The 22,349-nt window shown below is 44.1% G+C and overlaps 1 protein-coding gene and 1 non-coding gene across 14 annotated transcripts in view; one reads left to right on the top strand and one right to left on the bottom strand.

The window, feature by feature from the left end:
• Positions 1–22,349, bottom strand: part of LOC126298824 (solute carrier family 41 member 2-like) — an 874,873-nt gene that overhangs the window by 79,186 nt on the left and 773,338 nt on the right. For 8 of the 13 annotated variants that reach the window (XM_049990298.1, XM_049990291.1, XM_049990300.1 and 5 more), the window contains one exon: positions 4,688–4,814. The gene's annotated coding sequence lies outside the window, so the exon portion shown is untranslated. The remainder of the gene's footprint in view (positions 1–4,687; positions 4,815–22,349) is intronic. The other 5 variants (XM_049990293.1, XM_049990301.1, XM_049990302.1 and 2 more) reach the window with 1 other exon arrangement.
• Trnat-ugu (transfer RNA threonine (anticodon UGU)) lies at positions 22,004–22,078 on the top strand. The gene has a single exon. It is a non-coding gene; the product is annotated as a tRNA-Thr (tRNA).

Below are 22,349 nucleotides of genomic sequence, written 5' to 3'. Positions count from 1 at the left end.
GGAGAAAGTTACGTGCCATCGTGCGTAGTAGTACGAATGAGCCGGTGTCACCGTTTGGAGGGAGGGGGTGAATTTTTGGTTGGGGTGTGATCCCCTTATTGCGTTTAAAACCCGTAGATATGGAAGGATAAGAACACATTTTACAGCACTGCGCGTTCGGTAGAGGAACAGTTCGGAGACGATTATTCATTGTATCAGCATGACAAATCACCCAGTCCTACACCGGCATTCACGAGGCAGTGGTCTGCGGAAAATAACTTTCCTGAAATGGACTACCCTGATCGGAGTCCCGACCTAAACCCAACTGAATACCTTTTAGACGAGTCAGAACATCGACTCCGCTCTAGGCGCCAGCATCCCACTACCTTTTCTCGTTTCGGCTCTTTAGGAAGAATAATTTGCCATTCCCGCACAGATATCTCACTGAAAGTGTCCACAGCAGAGTTCAAGCGGCCATAAAGGCGATAGGTGGACACACCCCATATTGATGTCCACTACTAAGTGTCCGGATACTTATGATCAGATAGCGTGCTGCTGTTATATTTCGTAAGGTCGTATTTTTTTTTAAGGCGACAGTGCACAACTGTATCGAATTGAAAATTGCTTATTTTTGATGTCCTTACGCGAAATGCTTGATGGAAGCGACATAATTATTTTGGTGTGTTCTTCGAATGCTGGTACTCAAAATATACCCAACAGGGATGTGCGAGAACGTCATTTTCCTTCCAAAATTTCCCATTTGAAGTGCACTGAGCATTCCTGTTACAGTTTATTATAGGATAAGTGACCTTTTATGATGCTAGTAGTTGTTCATTCATAATACTTCAAATACTGGAGAAGTTATGTATAAGAGACCACACTGGCTTTCCTATGAAACAAAAGCGAAGCTGTTCTTTTGTGTTTTCTGCAGTAGATCATGTATCCATGCAGAGGAATTCATTTCGAAGTGTAGACGGGGAAAATAGCTGATTGTGAAAGACGTAGGTGCTAAGAGATTCCTTCAGCACGTGCCTGCCTGTTGTTGACCACCTGCAATTGTCCCCTTCAACGAAATCACAAGAGTCGCTCTTATATGATCCCAGGAGATATGGCTATCACGCTCTATGACCTGCTAATGATAACGCTTACCGCTTTTGATGGCGTCGTTTTTTTTCGGAAGTCAGAGAGATAAGTTCTTTCGCCCGACTATTACCTGTTGTGTTACATAGCGAGATGGCGCAGTGGTTAGCACACTGGACTCGCATTCGGGAGGACGACGGTTCAATCCTGCGACCAGTCATCGTGATTTAGGTTTTCCGTGATTTCCCTAAATCGCTTCAGGCAAATGCCGGGAAAGTACACGACCGATTTCCTTCCCCATCCTTCCCTAATCCGAGCTTGTGCTCCGTCTCTAATGACCTCGTTGTCGACGGGACGTTAAACAGTAATCTCCTCCTCCTCCTCCTGTTGTGCCGATTACCTACGTCCCACAGGGAACTTCTTGGTCTTCAAATATTTTACTATAAGCTACACTATTGAATAAGGCGTCGTTCCTAATAACGCCAGGGAATACAGGAATTACTGTGATCGATACAGAAAGAGGACCAGTACAATATAGTTTAGTCACGTCTTTGAGAAGATGTGATTAAGTCTCTGGTCGTCTTTGCTTTTTATGGCTCCTGGAAAACGCTAGGCTTGCCCCTTCAACACGGTTACGACCAATTCGATTCTCTACAGATCCTTCTTAAGATACAACTGTGTTGAGATGAAGAAACCGATAATAAGGGAGGAAACTGGCTGTTAGTCAAGACTGATTCCGATGTGGCAGGAGTGGCCACGCGCTTAGAGGCGCCATGTCAAGGATTGTGAGGCCCCTCCCGCCGGAGGTTCGAGTCCTCCCCCGGGCATGGGTCTTTGTGTTGTTCTTAGTTTAAGTTCGTTTAAGTAGTGTGTGAATCTAGGGACCGATGACTTCAGCAGTTTGTTACCTTAGGAATTCACACACATTTGAACATTCGATGTGGCGTGGCACCGGGGGGGAGGTGGGGGGGGGGGGGGGGGCGCTGAGGAGCTCCACTGGGGGCCAAACTGCACAAAAACACTGGGTTCGGTGTGGGGTGGCGGTGGACTGCTGTAGCCTGTTGTGGGGTTGTGAATCACTGAGGGCTACGGCGAGGGCAAAGCCTCTCTGTCGTTTCTAGGTCCCCAGATCCATACAAAACAATACAATACTTGTTACACAAGGTCAATGGTCGTGTTCGGATATTCCGTCACCTGGCGACCGGCTGCTCGAAACATGCACCGCACTACTGACGCAGGCGTGTGGAGGCTGTATTGCGGCTACCTTTCAAGGACTTGTTGAATCCCTGTGACGTATAATCGCTCTCTGGAACGACAAACATATTGAGATCGAACTACAGAGCAGCAAACATTTTAAATATACTTTTGTTAATATCAAACTCTCGTATCTGGACTAAATGTCAGTCAGATATATACAGAACACTGCGTTTTCAGAATATATGACGTGATAGTGTAATATGTAAAAATTCTTGACTGATTATGATTTCAGTGACGTCGTCGTCCTAGAGATCGTCTCAATTACAACATTTTGAAATAGGCACACCAATAATGAGAATATTAATGACAAATTTAAAGCACTGCAACAGTTAGTGAGGAAGAACATTTGCATTCTTGGGTGTGCATACTTATGAGAATTCAAACTGAAAAAAAAGAAAAAAAATCATTTTGACCTTTGTAAACAACCCTGTTCAGCCACGTGTGCAATTCGTGTCACTGCAAGTTTTGCAGTGAAATAAAGCAGTAAGTTAACACATTATGTTGATTTTTAATAAATATCATCATATGGAATTGTACTCTGGGATAACTCAGACATAAGAACAGTAACTTTAATTGCCAGATGATAGTCATAAGAACATTATCTGGTGTTTATCTGCAATCAACTTATACACAACTGTTTAAAGGGGCATCACAATTCATGGTTGCAATTAATTCATTAGATTCCAAAAGCAATGATAACGCCCATAATTATACCATAAAAAGAAGAAATAACTATTACTCCTCCTTAAAACTGACTTTACCTCAGAAAGGTATGAGTAATGCCGCTATTGCAGTCATTGATCACTTATCCAATGACATAAAATGCCTGATGAATAGAAACACAAAATTTGAAACGAGAATAAAAAAAAGTTCCTTTTGGGTTAACATTTGTATTACTATTCAGTAACCTGTAGTTTATTCACTGGGAAAGAATTACATACTATTGTTATGAAACCAATTATTATTTTTTGTTGTATAAAATTCTTTGAAATCCCCTGCAGTCAGCACGCAACCGTATTTTAAGAAGTTAACGTCGTATAAATTTCTTCATTTTACTTCGTTATCATGTACTGTGCTAGTGACCAAAGAAATGTGTGTGTAACTTAATGAACGAATTAAACTAACTTGTAGCCTGTTCCAATCGGGTATGAAGAGACGGATAAAAACGGTACATTTACCCCATTATCTGCTTTACTTATTTTCAAGGTCTCTACGCGAAATGCTCGATGGAAGCGACAGAATATTTTCCAAGTGTTCTTCGAATGCTGGTACTCAAAATATACCCAACAGGGCTATGCGAGAACAACGTCATCTTTCTTCTAAAAATTCCCGTTTTAAGTTCGCTGAGCATCCCTGTTATACCTTAGTAAGGGATAGGTGACCTTTTATGATGGGCCGGCCGCGGTGGTCTCGCGGTTCTAGGCGCGCAGTCCGGAACCGCGCGACTGCTACGGTCGCAGGTTCGAATCCTGCCTCGGGCATGGATGTGTGTGATGTCCTTAGGTTAGTTAGGTTTAAGTAGTTCTTAGTTCTAGGGGACTGGTGACCACAGCTGTTAAGTCCCATAGTGCTCAGAGCCATTTGAACCATTTTTTTTATGATGGGATAGGTGACCTTTCTGAATTCATCCTGAGTCGGTCATTCATTCATAGTCCTTGAAATGATGGAGCAGCTCTGTGGAAGAGACCGCACTAGCTGCTTGTAAACAATTTTCTTTAGATGTGCTCTCCACTTCACCAGAATCCTTTCAACTAATCTAATTCTTCCATTGAACTTCCCGAAGACTCATTTTAAGTATTAGTCACATTTCAGATCTGAAACATCCTGACTTGTGAGCATCTCGGCATTTCACGCTAGTACGGCATGGAAACAGTTTACCTTCTACATTTACAGACCGTAAATGTGGGGCCACATCGTTCCCTCGTTTCTGAGTTAGAGCATGTTGATACAGAGGCAACAGGCAATACGCCATGAAAGCAGTTTAAACTAATAGCATTCTAGTCTCACCCGTAAAAATAAAATTTGGAGCAAAATGATCGCGAGAATTCAGTCTTTACGTCGTGAAGAATGTTGTGATTTCACATGTGCTTACCCAGTTTGCGTCTGGTTTACAGGGAATCACAGAGAAGAGTCTGCTCTCCCAGAAATGTATCGTTTATATCAGCGATGAACCAGTACAGATATCAGAAAAAGTACCCCTATTGCTCCATTTGCCAGGTATAAATCAAAGTGAATATTCTCATCAATACCAGATTACATTACAGCTGATACATGAGTAAAATTGTGTGTATGAAATTTCCTAGCCCGTGGACAGGGACTGTCTCCGGCAATACAGATAGGTGGACAGTTGATAGTTATGGTAGATACGTACTCACTTGGGCTGCAGGCCGAGTAGATCTGGAAGACGTAGGGGGAGAGTTGGAGTGAACGAAGTCCCTCGACGTCTCTTGGCGTCCAAAGCTAGACGTCGGATCGCCTTAGCTTTTCCAGCGCCAGTGCTAAAACAGAAATTACCCTCACAGTTATTCTAAGGCGGCAGGAATACTCACATTCTAAGCTGCAAATACACTAAGTGAACATGTAACTCCCCTCGAGCAGCAATTATCGTTGTCAAATCACACACACACACGCACACACACACACGTTGCGTCATTTCATAAAATGGTCAGCTAGAACCTTTGTACACAGAGTTCACATGTGCTTACCCAGTAACGGGAACTATCATGAGGGATATTCGGAAAGTAAGGAACGATCGGTCACGAAAGGGAAACCACAGTGAATATAAAAACCGTTTATTTGTAGCAGTTTGCTACTACACCTTCCAGCTACTTCTCTACATAGTCATCGCTCCGACTTAAACATCTGTAGCAACGTTGTACCAGCTTTCCAGTACCCTCGCCATAGAAAGCAGCCTGTTGTCTCGATAGTCAACGGTTCATTTGAGCAGAGATGAAAATCAGAGGGAACCAATTCCAGGCTGTAGGATAGATGATCAAACATTTCCCAACGAAAACGCTGTAGGAGTGTTCTCATTGCTCCTGCAATGTGCGGCAGAGAAATGTCATGAAGAAGGAACTACATGACAGTTACGTTATACGGGATTTCATGAAATCAGGCGAAATCTCTCGGTAGGCATCCACACTTGGCGGGAGACACTATTTTCTAGGCATCTTTACGCTCTCATTGTGCTCAAGGAACTGAGAAGAGAGACGTGACGCTATCTACGCTCATACTAAGACACACTGCTCAACACATCTGTGAAAAGCCTCATCGGATTTTCACTGTGGTTTCCATTTCGCGACCATTCGTTCCTTACTTTCCGAATAGTCCTGTATGTGTAAATCTATATCTGTCTTGGTCATTTTCAATTTGTCTGCCTTTTTGTTTTAAATTATACCACCACTCAACTTTATCCAAACGGTTTGGCTTAATGGCAACATAATATTCGCGTGGAACTGTTGTGGCAGTTAAGGTCTGAAGTGAGTAAATGTGTGTCTCAGCACGTCTTTCTGTTAATGACTGATACATACGTACTTTCGACGATAAAACCAATGCGCTCACAGTGAGCTTTTCACTCAGTCACACTTCGCAATTTTAATTGGCCCTGCCATAACCACACTAGATTCTAATGCACAGGTTGTAGAATAAATGACACTAACCAGCTGACGATGACGTTCATAACCGGAAAGTGCGTAATTAAAAATAATTTTCACATGTTAATCATGCGAATTCGCTTTTCATACTCTACTTTTTAGAGCAAAATTCCAATGTGAAGCTGAACACCACATATCGCAAGCAGTTAAACACACACACACACACACACACACACACACATACACACACACAACCAACCAACCAACCAACCAACCAAACAAACAAACAAACAAACGTCGTGTCGGCAACGAGATCACTACAGATAGATCACAGGTTCCTATTAGGGAAGGGTGGGGTATTAGGGAAAGCTGGGGAAGGAAACCGGCTATGGCCTTTCAAATGAACCAGCCCGGCATTCGCCTCAAGCGACGTAGGAAATCACGGAAAACCTAAATCTACATGGCTGGTCGGGGATCTGAACTGTCGTCCTCCCGAACGTGAGTCCAGTGTGCTAACCACTGCTCTACCTTGCTCAGTGAAAGTAGTTAAGGGCCATAGTACGGATCAATATAGACGAACATTCCTTCGAACTGCTGGTTCCATGAGTGAATGCAAAAAGAATTATAGCCTCCGTAATCCGTAGCTGAGTGGTCAGCACGTGTGACTGCCATGTGGAGGAATCGGGTTCAATTCCCGGCACTGCGAATGATTTTTGCTCGGTGAGAGGACTGGAACGGGCTTACTCAGTCACGTGACGGCAACTGACGAGTTGCTGAATGAGAAGTGGCGCTCGAAGACCTGGAAATCCAACAACGGTCGGGAGAGATGTGTGACACCACACGCTAAGGATGATACGGCGGCCGGTCGGCATCATTCGGTCCTCTGAGCCTACGGCTCCATCCGAGTTAAGTTTACTTTTATAATCCGTTTATGATCTGATGATGGGTTATGGATAGAGCAACCAAAGACTGCGATTCATTGGCAGAACACTTAGAACGTGCAACAGGTCTACTAAAGAGACTGCTTACACCACGCTTGTCCTCCCTATTCTGGAGTGTTGCTGTGCTGTGTGGGATCTGCATCAGGAGGGACTGACGGATGAAGTCGAAAAGGTACAAAGAAGGGCAGCTCGTTTTGTATTATCGCCAAATAGGGGAGATAGTGCCACAGACATGATACGTGAATTGGAGTGGCAATCATTTAAACAAATGTGTGTTTTTCGTTGCAACGGGAGCGTCTCATGAAATTTCAATCACCAGTTTTCTCCTGAGATTGCGAAAACATTCTGTTGGCACCCTCCTACATAGGGAGAAATGATCAACACGATAAAATAAGAGAAATCAGGGCTCGCACAGAAAAATTTAAGTGCTCGTTTTTCCCGTGTGCCGTTAGAGCGTGGAACGGTAGAGAAACAGCTTGAAGGTGGTTCACTGAAATATCTTCCAGGCATTTCATTGTGAATAGCAGAGTAATCATGTAGATGTACTTCTAAATCAACGCTGGATCCTGTGAATGTGGTGGTTAGCAACAGAGGATACAAATTTTTCTCGCTATATGTGCTACATGTAGACTGGCAAACTTAATACTCCCAGCAATGAATCAGATATAATCAAAAACTAGCCACTAATGACAGTCCACCTCAATTCAAATTTCGTCGAATGTTTCTGAACAGTGTCTAGTGGTTGTACGTTGTACACCAGAGCAAACATTGCTGTCACGCTACACTCCAAATGGGCGCGATCACGTTCGGTGTGGTTGCATGCCCACGATGTTCTTAGAGAATGATTGAAGCGTCCCTGGGGGGGGGGGGGGGGGGGGCGGTGTCAGCAATGTCAAAAGTTGTAAAGAGTGTCGTCCTGCTGCTCATCACACTGTGAACTTTCATTTTCTACCGCGAGATGTATGGGAATCAACGCCCCAAGCTGTTTTTGTAGCATTTTCGTGTCAATTCTGAGCGGCGGTGTATATGAAATGTTTCCTTCTATCCCCCATAAGAAAATCGCGTGATTTCGTTAATGGGCGTCTCGATTCTGGCTCTCCATCGGAGAGAAGTCAAAATAAGGGGTGAAATGTGAGTGAAAGGATGTGCGGCGCTCTTCCCGTCGTTTGACATGTCCGCGGTGGCGTTGGGGACAATTGTGGTAAAATCTGGTGCCAATGTGACATCATCAATCCATCTTACACTTCATATGAACTTTTGAGCTCTGGCCTTTTTCGCATGTTTCGACACCTCGCTGCTCGAAGTGTCGCCGGGCCTGAGAGTGACATCGCAGAGCTCCACGCTTTTGCACTGTTACCAAGGAAGGTGGTCAGCACATTTGGACCAAATTTCAAACTTGTGCGTAATGGAAGTCAATTAAGGTGTTTCGAAAAAGTTGACCCTTTGATCGTGTTGCGCGGTGTACTTCATAAATAGAGGAGTGCACGTTACAGAGGGCACAGTTTTGTTCAAAAATTATCCATGACGATAATTTTGGTAAATAATATTTGTTTATAGAAGCATTTTTATCAGCAAGTTGCCACAAGTGTGCGAATTTATTCACACAGTACGGCCATGTCAATAGTGCAAACCAGTTGCCGGGTTGGGTGGTCCGTGGGAATTCCCAGTCTCAGGTCGCAGGTTCGAATCCTGCCTCGGGCATGGATTGTGTGATGTTCTTAGGTTAGTTAGCATTAAGTAGTTCTAAGTTCTAGGGGATTGATGACCTCAGATGTTAAGTCCCACAGTGCTCAGAGCCATTTGAACCATATGAATTAAGCAATAGTACATACACTGGTCTCTTTTGAATGGAAACATTGTCTCTGTATCTTTATCTACCCATCTCAAGTGAATAACTGCATTCCTTGTTAGTTGTGTACGACTGCACGCACATTGCAGTAATGGTAGAACAAACAAAACTGTTACTGCTGCTTGTTCAACTGTGAAAATTTGGGAAGAGTACAAATTATGATTTCAAATAAACGATACAATGTTATCCATACGATAGTTACTGTGAACTCTATTAGCGTTCCTACGCAGTAAAGGTTCCACACTACGCATCATATTTTATTTCGCTTCCGCGAACAAGACAACGAAGGTAAGCGATGTAGTGTACACTTCGGCAGTACAAACTGCTACAGGCAGGGAATGAGAGGACATACAATCATAGACATAAAAATCGTATGTGTTGTGACTGAGTGTCGAAGATGATAAAACTGAGCGGAAGACGTATTTATGACTGTAATTAAAATGGAGCTTGGTTGGACATGTAGCTGACCTCTTCAGAAATTTCCAGTCCAGCTCAGATTAAGTGCATTTCTCTTTAGGTAGAATTCGTGTCATATACTTTATTCAAGACGCTTAGCAGCCCATGCAGTGTCACATATTCCATCCCTTTTTCTTGTTCTAATATGAGCTATTTTCTATACCCGAGTCGGACCAGCGCCTATAGAAACACGTTCAAGAGAGCACATTCGGTTTCTCACGCTTGCTACCCAACGATCTCATATACAGATTAAAGCAGTGTATCAGCCAAGATTATCATTCCTGCCTCTTCTGATACCACTATATTACGCGGAACGTTAAGCAGTTCGATTACTTGGGAATTCTACGTATTTGTTCTGCCTCTATTTTCAGACAAATTGCCAGTGTTATTGCTCAGAATCAGGCTGATTTACCGTAGAAGCATAGAGCGAACGACTTTTTCGACTGAAACAAACGATCTCTAATTATGGAAGTATTGTTCGAAAACGAAATCACTGCACGGTATGTATGTATGTATGTAGATATCCTTTATAGAGAGCTGACATGTCGTGAGAAGTGCTGTGGCATTCAAGAAATTTACGTATAATCAGCGTACGGTTTTATGACTTACATGGCAAATTTAATGTAATGCGCATATGCAGGGCAAAGTCCTTCCTGTCGAGAGTAACACCAGCCATAATTAACTAGAATAACTGTATCTGTTTAAATACGTAAAGTGGATGTAACATGGAAAGATGAAGTGAATCTTTTAATGGATCTGGTAAATGGCACAGAGTTTTCTATATAAATCCAAGAGATTGCTGTGCTGACATTTAGTCTTTGTCCCTATAAACGTAACATGGGAATATGGTACAGCAATGTACAGTTAAAACTTTCTTTAATTCTTTACGGTGGTTTGCGGAGCACAAACATAGATTCACATAATGGGCTAAATTGTATCACAGAGATAAATTTGTAGTGAGTTGAAACAGCTGTTGTGTTCAAACTGCCACGTCTTCTATCAAAGTAAGATGAGGAAACAGCACGATTATGGTCCGAGGAGGGTATTAAATTTGTGGGTATCTTCACCGTTACACACTGGAGACTGCACAGTCCTCCTGAAATCAGTGGTGCGAGTGCAGTGTTTGATCGGGGTCTCGTGTTTTTACACGAAGGAGACTGCAGAACATACTGTTCTTTCAGTTACGTCGCTATCTCCATAGCAGCTTCAGCTGTGGGAAGTTCGTGCAGTGTCATTATAAAATAATTTTTTACTGTATTATAGTACAATAAGAATCGTTTGTAACAAATATTGCACACAAAAATATATTTACAACGTGTAAATTAAATACAGCGTAGATGGAGGGCTTGGAGCTCTCCATTGTTCCCCGACAGGCGAATGACCAGTTCTTCCAGTCAAGTCAGTGCCTCTGAAGGTACTAAATTTAGCTCTTCCATCAAACCAGCAAGACAGGTTTCGCAATAAAGGGCAGAGGGATTTCTTCGCCTATCGCAGCGTATCCTCTTGAAGTTGGTTCAGGTGGAGCGAGGGAATTGAAAACAGTCAGTTCTGTACACTCCGCAGTTTTTAGTCAGTTACAATCTAGTCAGGGGATGATATTTTCATTGGCACCATTTGTACTACAGGGGGAGCCGATGATAGGCAATGTGGAGATGCACAATTTCGACAACCAGTAACTACGCCGATGACCTGGGTTACTTTCCGAACATCTTCGCAGCGTCTCATGTAGTGAAGGTGTGGAGACTGTTGATGACGACTTGTCCGCTAGATGATGGCTTCAAGCTCTATAACCCCTTTAATGTTATTGTAGAGCAGTTGGCTGTGTGTCAGCAGCAATTTAGACCTTCCTCTTTCCTGTCCAGGTTACATTACCAGCACTACACAGCCACACAAGGCCGCAGACATTTCGTTCGTTTGAAATACTTGCGCTGGATAGTGAGACACATGCAAAGAAAAAGGAAACTACGTCAGTAGAATTGTCAATTAGTGGACACGAGGTAGTGTTTCAGGTAAAGTTACGGCCGAGATAACGAGCAAAATGGAGCAGAACAGCGTAAAACTCGCGGAAGATAAAGTCGTATGGCATTGTTGGCTGGGAGATCGCCGGAGAACGGGTATATATCCAGACTAGGCAACTGTGCTGAATGTGTAGATTTTAGCGTGATGCTTGTGTTTTTGATGACAATGAGAGGAGGAAGCCGGTGGCGACGTCTCTTGAATAACATCAAGGGAGCCCTCGAACTTAGCACTTCCCCAAAGGGTAATTGCCAACCGGTCATTATCCCAGGCAGCCACATGTGAGGTTCATCGTCAGACGGCAGCGAGGATTTTTTGGTTACGTCTATTATATTATGGGACAAGTACATGAAGGCTGTACGACAAATCCTCATTGCTGTCTGACGATTGGCCTAGGCCCGAAACTACTCACTGTGAAATAAATCATTCATTGAATAAGTATTGAGTGCCATTCCTGAAAAAAAAACTTCGCCCTATTTTTAAGCCATCATGGATAAAAATGAAGTAATTTAAGTTTTATCGTCCCGTAAACGAGGAAGTGATTAGAGACTGAGTCCACACTCAGATCATTAGAGGAAATCGGCTGTGCCTTTCCAACGAAATAATCGCCGTTTTTGTCTTAAGCGAATTAACGTAATCATCAAAAACCTTAATCTGTATGGTCAGACTAGGATTTGAATCGTCGTTCTCTCGAACCAGTGTCCATGAAATCATGAAAAATTGCCAGTGCAGAACACTAGAAGATAGCGTGACGGTAGAAAACGAAAGCACATTGACACTGAAAGCAATGTTTTACTCGATTCCGACTTTTTATCTTTATGGGGCCATATTACTGTGTCGAGTTTTTGAACATTATCACCGGTAGATGACCTCATATTTCAAGACAACGAGGAAACGCTTTGCGACAACGTTTCACAAACTTCACTGCAAGATTTCAATTTTCTTCGCAAATTTCCAAGAAGGATCATAGTTTTTGAAGGTTTCCTATGTTTTCTCAAGTGTTTCCAGGTGAGGTGTGTTTTTGGAATGGGAGTAGGTCGTGAAGATAGTGAAATGCAATATCTATTGTAAAAATACTAGTAGTATAACTCCGACATCGATTTAGCTGTTCGTAACTATTTTAATTTCTCAGAAGCTTCTCTTACAGCCCTTTAAAGTCGAACAAATTGCAATGATGTTTACTCAGGTTAAATAATTGACGTCTCCAGCTTTTTATAGTTTTCTTCAGTCATATAAAATTAATTAATGGAATTTTGCTTCATCTTTCACACCAAACGTCACGAAACAAAATTTTGCAATTTGTTTAAAGTAAAAACTTAAGTTACGTTTTGTTAAACATCCCAGGTAATTCAAAATGGCGCATAATTACATGTCGGGTGAGGAGAGTACTACTCGCAATTCAGTGCGAAATGAACTTTAGAATCGTACTTCGTGAAGAAGCACTTGGTGTGTTCCCTGATGAGGCGACGCAAGACTCATTATTCTTCAGTTATCAGTCTCGCCGATACACTTCACCGCCGCCGTCAAGTGCTGAACGCCAGCCCTGCCACTCAGGTACGTCGTCGTGCTCAAATGTTGCAGTCATGATGTCACTAGACACTTGAAACACACTTTTACGACGTAGGCCATTCGTTTTCTCCACAGAGAGGAATATTACTTTACATGATTTCCATAAATGTTGCACGAGGGTAAGCAACTTCGAAGCACACTCATTAGAAAAGTTCTTGAACTATGTGCGTAGTAGCAAACCTGTCTCTAAAACGACTTTCTATCACTCAAAACTTCTAAGAGAAATTTCAAATGTGTGGGCTACCCGATTAGGACAAGTGGGCTGTTCACTACGCCTCACAAATGAGAGAGATTGCTATTAGTTGAAATAAAATTAAGACTACTTAAAAATAACAATTCCGGTTGGGTTTTACATCGGATATGTTGCGGCAGTAGTTTTTCTTCCTATTTCATACCTATCGAAACACAATTGCACAGCCAGTAGTCTTGCGTGCCTGGAAGAGAACGCAGGTCCGTCCATTCTACAAAAATGGTAAAGCATCGGATACAGAGAAGTGCAGACCAGTGTCGATGAGTTCCGTTTGATGCAGGGTTTTGGAGTATATTCTAAGCTGAAAGTTATCACGTTCCTGGAGTGGAACAAACTTCTGTCATGAATCATAAGATCCAGGAAAAAACCATACGTACAAAATAAAGCTTGCTTCATCCATACACAACAGCTAGCAAACAATAAATACAGGTGAAGGAGTAGATTTCGTCTTCCTAGATTTCCCAGAGGCTTTCGACAATATGCTTTCACTAAGATAATCTGGTACGTTATATTGGATGACGCATTTTCTACAGAAACCAAAGAAACATCGGGTGGCCACAAGATAGTGTAATACGTCTTTTTTGATGTTCTCAACATGCAGGGTGCTTCCATGATTCGGAAATGACCGAGTGGAAAGTTAAAAGCGAAAATCGTTGTGAACCTGTGACTGTGGAATACATGTACTAATGCTCTTGTTGCTAAGATTGTAGGGTAGGCAATACCGAAGAGTACTTACACCATCCGAGTCCCACCTCACATTGGACTGAGGGTTCGTGATCACCTGCATCAGGCATTCCCTGGAAAGTGGGTAGGCAGAGGAGTTCCCCCGTTTCGCGACCAGCACGTTCACCTGATCTCACCTCACTTGATTTTTTCTTGGGATGCCATGTGGAAAGTCTTGTGTACGAGACGCCTGCCGAAACTGAAGAGGATCTGCCGTCAAGAATTCTCGCTGCCTGTCACACTGCTCGAACGACGACGGGGATATTAGAACGGGTGCGACAGACTTCGTGCGACAATGTCATGCCTGCATTATCGCTGCGGAACGCCACTTTGAACAGCTGTTGTAAAATGTAGCAGCTCCTGGAACTTATGCAGTCTACTCTACCGTAGACTTAGGATTTTCGGTCTCTCTGACATCAAGTTACGTGCGTCGTTACTAGTCCATCAATAGAGAAAATTATCTGAAAACATTGGGGAGTATTCAGCGGGAATTCTGTACGTCATGACCAGGTTTTCGGAAGTTGGGACCCTTAATCTGAGAGCTGCCAGAGCCTAAGGCGAAGCTTGAGAGCCCCTTGCCTCAAATTAATACATTTACCCTTCTCCATCATTCCTGAAAGTTTGTAACATCGCCTAACGGAATAATTTTATACATAAACGGTTTATCAGACAGGACGTACATCTACATTCATATTCCGCAGGACACCGTACGGTGCGCGGTGGAGGGTACCTGTAGCACGACTAGTCATTTCCTTTCCTGTATCACTCGCAGGTAGAGAGAGGGAAAAACGACTGTCGACTGCTTCGCTGACGATCCTATTTTCTACAGGGAAATATCGTCGTTACGCGACCGTAAGCCCATCAGATAGACTATGACAAAAACTGAACTTTATGCAGTTAATGGCAGCTCTCTTTAAATGTGGATAAATGCAAAATGATGTCTATAACAAAGAGAACAACCCGATAGTATCTGATTGCAAGATCGGTTGTGAACATTTTGATGATGTCACATCGTGTAAGTATTTAGGGGTAATACTAAGAGGCGACATGAAATATGACGATCATGTATAATCAATATTATAGACGGTGAATGGAGGACGTATTTGTTCGAATGGTGCTGAGAAAGTGCAGTGCTACTGTATAAGAAATTGCATGAAAGATTCTAGTGCGACCATTTTTACAGTATTATTAGTGTTGGGAGTCCTTATCGGGTAGAGATACCGAACAAATTCTGAAACGAGCTGCTAAGATTTAACGTGTCGTGTCGAGTATAGCCCGTACGGTAGGGTAACAGAAATGCTCAGGGAACGGAAATGGCAATCCTCGGAAGAGAGACGACGCAGATCTCACGAGGGAGACTGTTGGCGCCGTCGTATATCTCACATAGGAATGAAGAGGATCAGACAAAGGAGATCACAGAGGCACACTGTCGCTTTTCCGGCACTCAGTAAGCAAATGGCATACGAAGGACAACCTATAATACTGGTACGACGCAAACTCCACTATGCACTGCAAAGTGGCTTGCGTATTATACAGGGTGTTTCGCAGTTACTGCGGCGTGTCTGTAAAAGTGTTATTGAAGCCATATTACTCGTCACGAGACATATGTTGAAAACTGGAATTTTGTCAGTGAGTCCTCGAAAATACACTCCTGGAAATGGAAAAAAGAACACATTGACACCGGTGTGTCAGACCCACCATACTTGCTCCGGACACTGAGAGAGGGCTGTACAAGCAATGATCACACGCACGGCACAGCGGACACACCAGGAACCGCGGTGTTGGCCGTCGAATGGCACTAGCTGCGCAGCATTTGTGCACCGCCGCCGTCAGTGTCAGCCAGTTTGCCGTGGCATACGGAGCTCCATCGCAGTCTTTAACACTGGTAGCATGCCGCGACAGCGTGGACGTGAACCGTATGTGCAGTTGACGGACTTTGAGCGAGGGCGTACAGTGGGCATGCGGGAGGCCGGGTGGACGTACCGCCGAATTACTCAACACGTGGGGCGTGAGGTCTCCACAGTACATCGATGTTGTCGCCAGTGGTCGGCGGAAGGTGCACGTGCCCGTCGACCTGGGACCGGACCGCAGCGACGCACGGATGCACGCCAAGACCGTAGGATCCTACGCAGTGCCGTAGGGGACCGCACCGCCACTTCCCAGCAAATTAGGGACACTGTTGCTCCTGGGGTATCGGCGAGGACCATTCGCAACCGTCTCCATGAAGCTGGGCTACGGTCCCGCACACCGTTAGGCCGTCTTCCGCTCACGCCCCAACATCGTGCAGCCCTCCTCCAGTGGTGTCGCGACAGGCGTGAATGGAGGGGCGAATGGAGACGTGTCGTCTTCAGCGATGAGAGTCGCTTCTGCCTTGGTGCCAATGATGGTCGTATGCGTGTTTGGCGCCGTGCAGGTGAGCGCCACAATCAGGACTGCATACGACTGAGGCACACAGGGCCAACACCCGGCATCATGGTGTGGGGAGAGATCTCCTACACTGGCGTACACCTCTGGTGATCGTCGAGGGGACACTGAATAGTGCACGGTACATCCAAACCGTCGTCGAACCCATCGTTCTATCATTCCTAGACCGGCAAGGGAACTTGCTGTTCCAACAGGACAATGCACCTCCGCATGTATCCCGTGCCACCCAACGTGCTCTAGAAGGTGTAAGTCAACTACCCCGGCCAGCAAGATCTCCGGATCTGTCCCCCATTGAGCATGTTTGGGACTGGATGAAGCGTCGTATCAAGCGGTCTGCACGTCCAGCACGAACGCTGGTCCAACTGAGGCGCCAGGTGGAAATGGCATGGCAAGCCGTTCCACAGGACTACAGCATCTCTACGATCGTCTTCATGGGAGAATAGCAGCCTGCATTGCTGCGAAAGGTGGATATACACTGTACTAGTGCCGACATTGTGCATGCTCTGTTGCCTGTGTCTATGTGCCTGTGGTTCTGTCAGTGTGATCATGTGATGTATCTGACCCCAGGAATGTGTCAATAAAGTTTCCCCTTCCTGGGACAATGAATTCACGGTGTTCTTATTTCAATTTCCAGGAGTGTAGTCGTGGGTAGGATAAATGCAACATGGCTCTAATTAAGAGAGTATATCATTTGTCATTTCGTACACAACAGCCATACGTTTAACAATGGAATCCACTACGCACGTTTCAAAATTATAATACCACAATACATATGTTTCTGGATAGGGTCCGCCTTTAGCAAAACACAATTTTGTTTTTTAACCCAAACATGTTTTACTGCAGTTGCAGCATCTTCAGTGGGCTTTTATTTTATGGCTTTTTACCACATGTCACTGTTTCAGTGACAGTGACAGCTCAATATAAAATGTTTGACAGTGATGAAGATGGGGAAAAAGAAAACGTGTAAGTGGTTGCAGATGACAAACTGTGAAACAAAACAGTCACTGTAGAAACACAATACATAAAAAAAGCCACACCATGTGGTAAAAAGCCATAAAATAAAAGCCCACTGAAGATTCTGCAACTGCAGTGAAACATGTTTGGGTTAAAAAACAAAATTTTGGTTTGCTAAAGGCGGACCCTATCCAAAAACATATGTATTGTTAAAGCAAACATGGAAAAAAGAGCTTCAGCCCCAAGATTATTATACCACTCTTTTGTTTGGCTTGTGGGTTTCTAATTTCTAGTACTACAAATGCATTTCCTTGATTTATAATGTTTTCAAAAAGGTTGCATGGACTGCGCATGGGATATTTCAGTGTACTATGGTTGTACCCTTTTCTGGCTGTTGCTTGAGTTACAATCTTGAGATATATATATATATATATATATATATATATATATGTGTGTGTGTGTGTGTGTGTGTGTGTGAGAGAGAGAGAGAGAGAGAGAGAGAGAGAGAGAGAGAGAGAGAGAGAGAGAGAGAGAGAGAGAGAGAGAGAGGGGGGGGGGGGGGGGGAAGGTTTTTCCTCTTACAAAAAGGCTCCTACTAGTGTCGTAAGGCTAAAAGACTCGCTGGAGATGGATGCTTCCTAATGTGATATTTGTTCGTACAGGAGCAACTTTTGTTAAATGAAAATGCGTGGGAAGTCGTAAAACACTTATCGCTTTCACGCTAAGGTGCTGAAATCATTGTATGAAATAGGCCGTTAGATATTGGTCGGAAGACACGATACTGTTTTTGACTGCTAAAGATCGTCCGCGTTAGTCAGCAATCACTACAACCGCACTCCTGTGCTTCGGCAGTAAACGTATTGCCTATTGGCACTCGTCTAGGGAATCAGGACCGAGGATCATTTAGTACTTTTGTGACGCTTCACTAGCGCGAATGGCTGGCATTGCCAAAGATTCACTCTCCATTGCTCGTGGCCACCAGTACTAGTGGGGTGAATCTTTGCTGGGAAAATGTCAGAAAAACCACTGTCAGCCGCCGAGAAGGGACCACGAAAGCCACAAAACGTTTATATTGGGCAATAAACATCCAAAATCATAACGCTATAGAAAACGATGGAATATATTTTGATAAGAATATCGATAATATTTGTGATTACGCTGACTGGAGACAGCTAGGTGAGAATAGGAGATAGCTGTAAAGCAAGGAGGAGGAATTACCGTCATGCTGGCTCGTCTGTCTGCAGCAATGGATTTTATAAATGTGATTTTTAAACTATCATCAAATGGAAACTAATGGTCATTTATAGCGCCATTCAGGACAAAGAACACATACGATGAACACCCGTGGCCAACTCAGCAAGACGTCTACCTAGTAGCCTATTCTGGTGAACATCGCATTGCCATGATGACGGAGGCGACGCGTCCTGACTTGGGATCCAAGCAACATCGAATGCGACAGGAAACCATTATGATCGATGAACGCATAGCCGCTACACACATCGCGTTTATAGGTCGAAGGTGGGCCTTAGGGGCTCTGCTTTCGCTGCATGCCTTCCGGGCTGCACTGAATGGTAGGGTGGCTCTTTGACCCGAGTGGCACCCTAGTGTCACTGTTCCAGGAATCCATCGAAGTGGTGGTGTTTTGGTGTATTGTCTTATAGAAGGATCAGGACGCCTCTAGGTTGCAGCAGGTGAGAAACCGGTTATAAACAGTCGGACGGTAGGTTCTTGCCTCGTTCGTTGGCAGACTATGGTATATCGTGACTTATGAACAGCCTCCACACGATAATATCTCCAACAAAAGCCTGTTTTCAAACGGGATGCGTTGTCTCGCGTTGTTTCTGACGCAATCGCACCCCGCCATCGGTATGTACCAACGTGTTTCCGACCTTCCTTCGTGCTTCAAGCGTGCAACGGCACACATTCTGAACTGTGACGTGCGGCAAGTAGAGTCGCAAGTGCTGGCCGTAGCGCGCTGCTGCTTCCGGTAGCCACGACTGCGCACAGTTTCGTCCAGCAATCAGTTGGCTAATCATTGTGGCTCGTGCATCCGGTGTTACAATATTGTGTCATCAAAAGGTTATTGTCTACTACAGTTGACCCAAGCTTTTCCCGAATCGAAAAACTCACGGCACACACTTGACTCTGTGGCTCGTGAGAAGCACTTTGTACGCGCGAATTCTGTTATTGTTTCTGAATACACCGGGTGATCAAAAATTCAGTATAAATTTGAAAACTTAATAAACCACGGAATAATGTAGATAGAGGGGTAAAAATTGACACACATGCTTGGAATGACATGTGGTTTTATTAGAACAAAGAAAAAGTATTGCTAGACGCGTGAAAGATCTCTTGCGCGCGTCGTTTGGTGATGATCGCGTGCTCCGCCGCCACTTTCGTCATGCTTGGCCTCCCAGGTCCCCGGACTGCAGTCCGTGCGATTATTGGCTTTGGGGTTACCTGAAGTCACAAGTTTACCGTGATCGATCGACATCTCTAGGGATGCTGAAAGACAACAAGCGACGCCAATGCCTCACCATAACTCCGGACATGCTTTACAGTGCTGTTCACAACATTATTCTTCGACTACAGCTATTGTTGAGGAATGATGGTGGACATATTGAGCATTTCCTGTGAAGAACATCATCTTTGCTTTGTCTTACTTTGTTATTCTAATTATTGCTATTCTGATCAGATGAAGAGCCATCTGTCGGACATTTTTGGAAAGTTTGTATATTTTTGGTTCTAATAAAACCCCATGTCATTCCATGCATGTGTGTCAATTAGTACCTCTGTATCTACACTATTCTATGATTTATTCAGTTTTCAAATTTATACTGACTTTTTGATCACCCGGTATATAACACACAAAAACCGTACGCCACTAGGTCGTAAACATAACGTCAACTGTTACCCGAGCACTGGAAGGCACGGAAGCCAAGGTACGCTGCTTAAGCGTTATACCTAATAAAGTAAGTAAATGTCACAGCGAAGTTGGCGCTGTTTACAATATGGAATTCCAAGAATTTGTAACGGATGCTAGGCATGACAGGAAAGAGAATCTCTCTGAGCACCACAGCACATCCCGTGGCTGCTTGCGCCACAAAAACCCCTTCCACGATCATTGATGGTACTAATTTACAATTCTGAACTATGTCTGGCATTTGTTCTAGGATCTATGACTTCCGGACAGTAACCAGATGATGAAAATCCGACTACTGTCTCATATCGATGGATCTTTATGTTTCATCTCCGTAACTAAGGCGTAATCCAAGTAAACTGGTGTAGCTGACAGGATCAATGGCGGTTTAGTTGTATAGTACGTTTGAAAACAATTTCTTAGGCCTGTTAGAACATTACTTGTGTTTAATGCTTATCACATGTTTTCAGTTCACAAGAAAACGGTTAAGAGAGGGCCTGAAGACATTTAACTCCTGTGGAAGTATCTGACACAACGCCAAAATTTTGGGGCGTCTACAGCCATGAGCTGCTCGAGTTCTTTCAGAGTTCCCAGCTGGCAGACTCTGGCATGTTTATGCGTCGTGCTTGAATTTACACCACTTCGGGTACATAGTGGCACTGCTGGGAATTGCGTGCAGTCGACGCCTTCTGTATACGCACGATACTTTCACTCAGTAAATGCCTTCTTAACTACAAAATACCATGACGATACTTTAAGTTTTAACATGCAAGCAAAAATTATGGTCTCTGTGGGAGGGAAATGGGAAGTGGCGGCTCCTGAAGATGTTTTTGTTGTTATTGTTGTGGTCTTCAGTCCAGAGACTGGTTTGCTGCATCTCGCCATGCTACTCTATCTGAAGGTAAGAGTTCAAAAATGGCTAGGTAAAACAAGGAATATATCAGAAATCAGAGTACAAAGCCACAATTCACAAAAAAATTATACATGACGATAGTATCTGTTCCCGAAACAACAGTTACGTAGATGACCATGCAGCTTTGCTAAAAATGAAACTATAATTAAATGGTCACCCTAGCTGCAAACCGGCGTTGATGTACTTTTTTTTTAAATCTTATTTTGTTCGTTATAGTTCGTTGCAATTGTTCGTGGCGGACGTTCCCTAACGCTCGTTGAAGTTCGTTATTGATGCATTCACTCAGTTTTTTTTTTTTTTTATTACAGAGGGCAGCTAATCCTCTGACCGAGCACGCTGAGCTACCGTGCCGGCTTAAACTTTTCACTCGAGGGAAGACTTGAACCTAGGACCTCTCGTTCCGTAGCTGCTCTCGCTAACCACGGGACCACGGCCCTCCTCAACTTATCCCTTGCACGCTCCCCGTGAGACCCATATTCCCAACATGTCCACACCACTACATTCGTAGTGCGCCTGAGAGATGTTTGCCCATCATACTCTTTCGGGAAACCGAGCGAGGTGGCGCAGTGGTTAGCACACTGGACTCGCATTCGGGAGGACGACGGTTCAATCCCGTCTCCGGCCATCCTCATTTAGGTTTTCGGCCATCCTCATTTAGGTTTTCCGTGATTTCCGTAAATCGTTTCAGGCAAATGCCGGGATGGTTCCTTTGAAAGGGCACGGCCGACTTCCTTCCCAATCCTTCCTTAACCCGAGCTTGCGCTCCGTCTCTAATGACCTCGTTGTCGACGGGACGTTAAACACTAACCACCACCACCACCACCACCACTTTCGGGAACAGATACTATCGTCATGTATAGTTAAAATATGGCTTCCCGGCCATTGACCTTCTTGTGCAAACGCTCACACTATGCCCGAACTCGTACGGGACCTGGTATATTAATCTGCCACGAGTAATGAGTATGATGGGCAAACATCTCTCAGGCGCACTACGAATGTAGTGGTGTGGACATGTTGGGAATGTGGGTCTCATGGGGAGCGTGCAAGGGATAAGTCCCTGCAATCTCGCTATCCTCTGTGCCCTCGGTGGCTCAGATGGATAGAGTGTCTGCCATGTAAGCAGGAGATCCCGGGTTCGAGTCCCGGTCGGGGCGCACATTTTCAACATGTCCCTAATGCAGTACATAAACGCCGGTTTGCAGCTAGGGTGTCCATTTAATTATCGTTTCACAAAAAAATGACCAATTTTCTTTAAAGTATCACTTGCTCACTTTTTTTTTTTTTTAAACTAAGACATGGATAACATACAGACTGTAGAAATATATAATGGTGAGTCAAATGAAACCTGTAAATGTATAGTAAACAAGCCAGAAATGTATTCAGCAGCCTGTGTGTTGGCAAGAATATTCGTAAGACTGCTAGGTG

Source organism: Schistocerca gregaria, chromosome X, assembly GCF_023897955.1.
Source record: "Schistocerca gregaria isolate iqSchGreg1 chromosome X, iqSchGreg1.2, whole genome shotgun sequence".
Lineage (NCBI taxonomy): Eukaryota > Metazoa > Arthropoda > Insecta > Orthoptera > Acrididae > Schistocerca > Schistocerca gregaria.
Note: the sequence above shows the minus strand (reverse complement) of the source record. Positions and strands in the feature narration are given on the sequence as shown.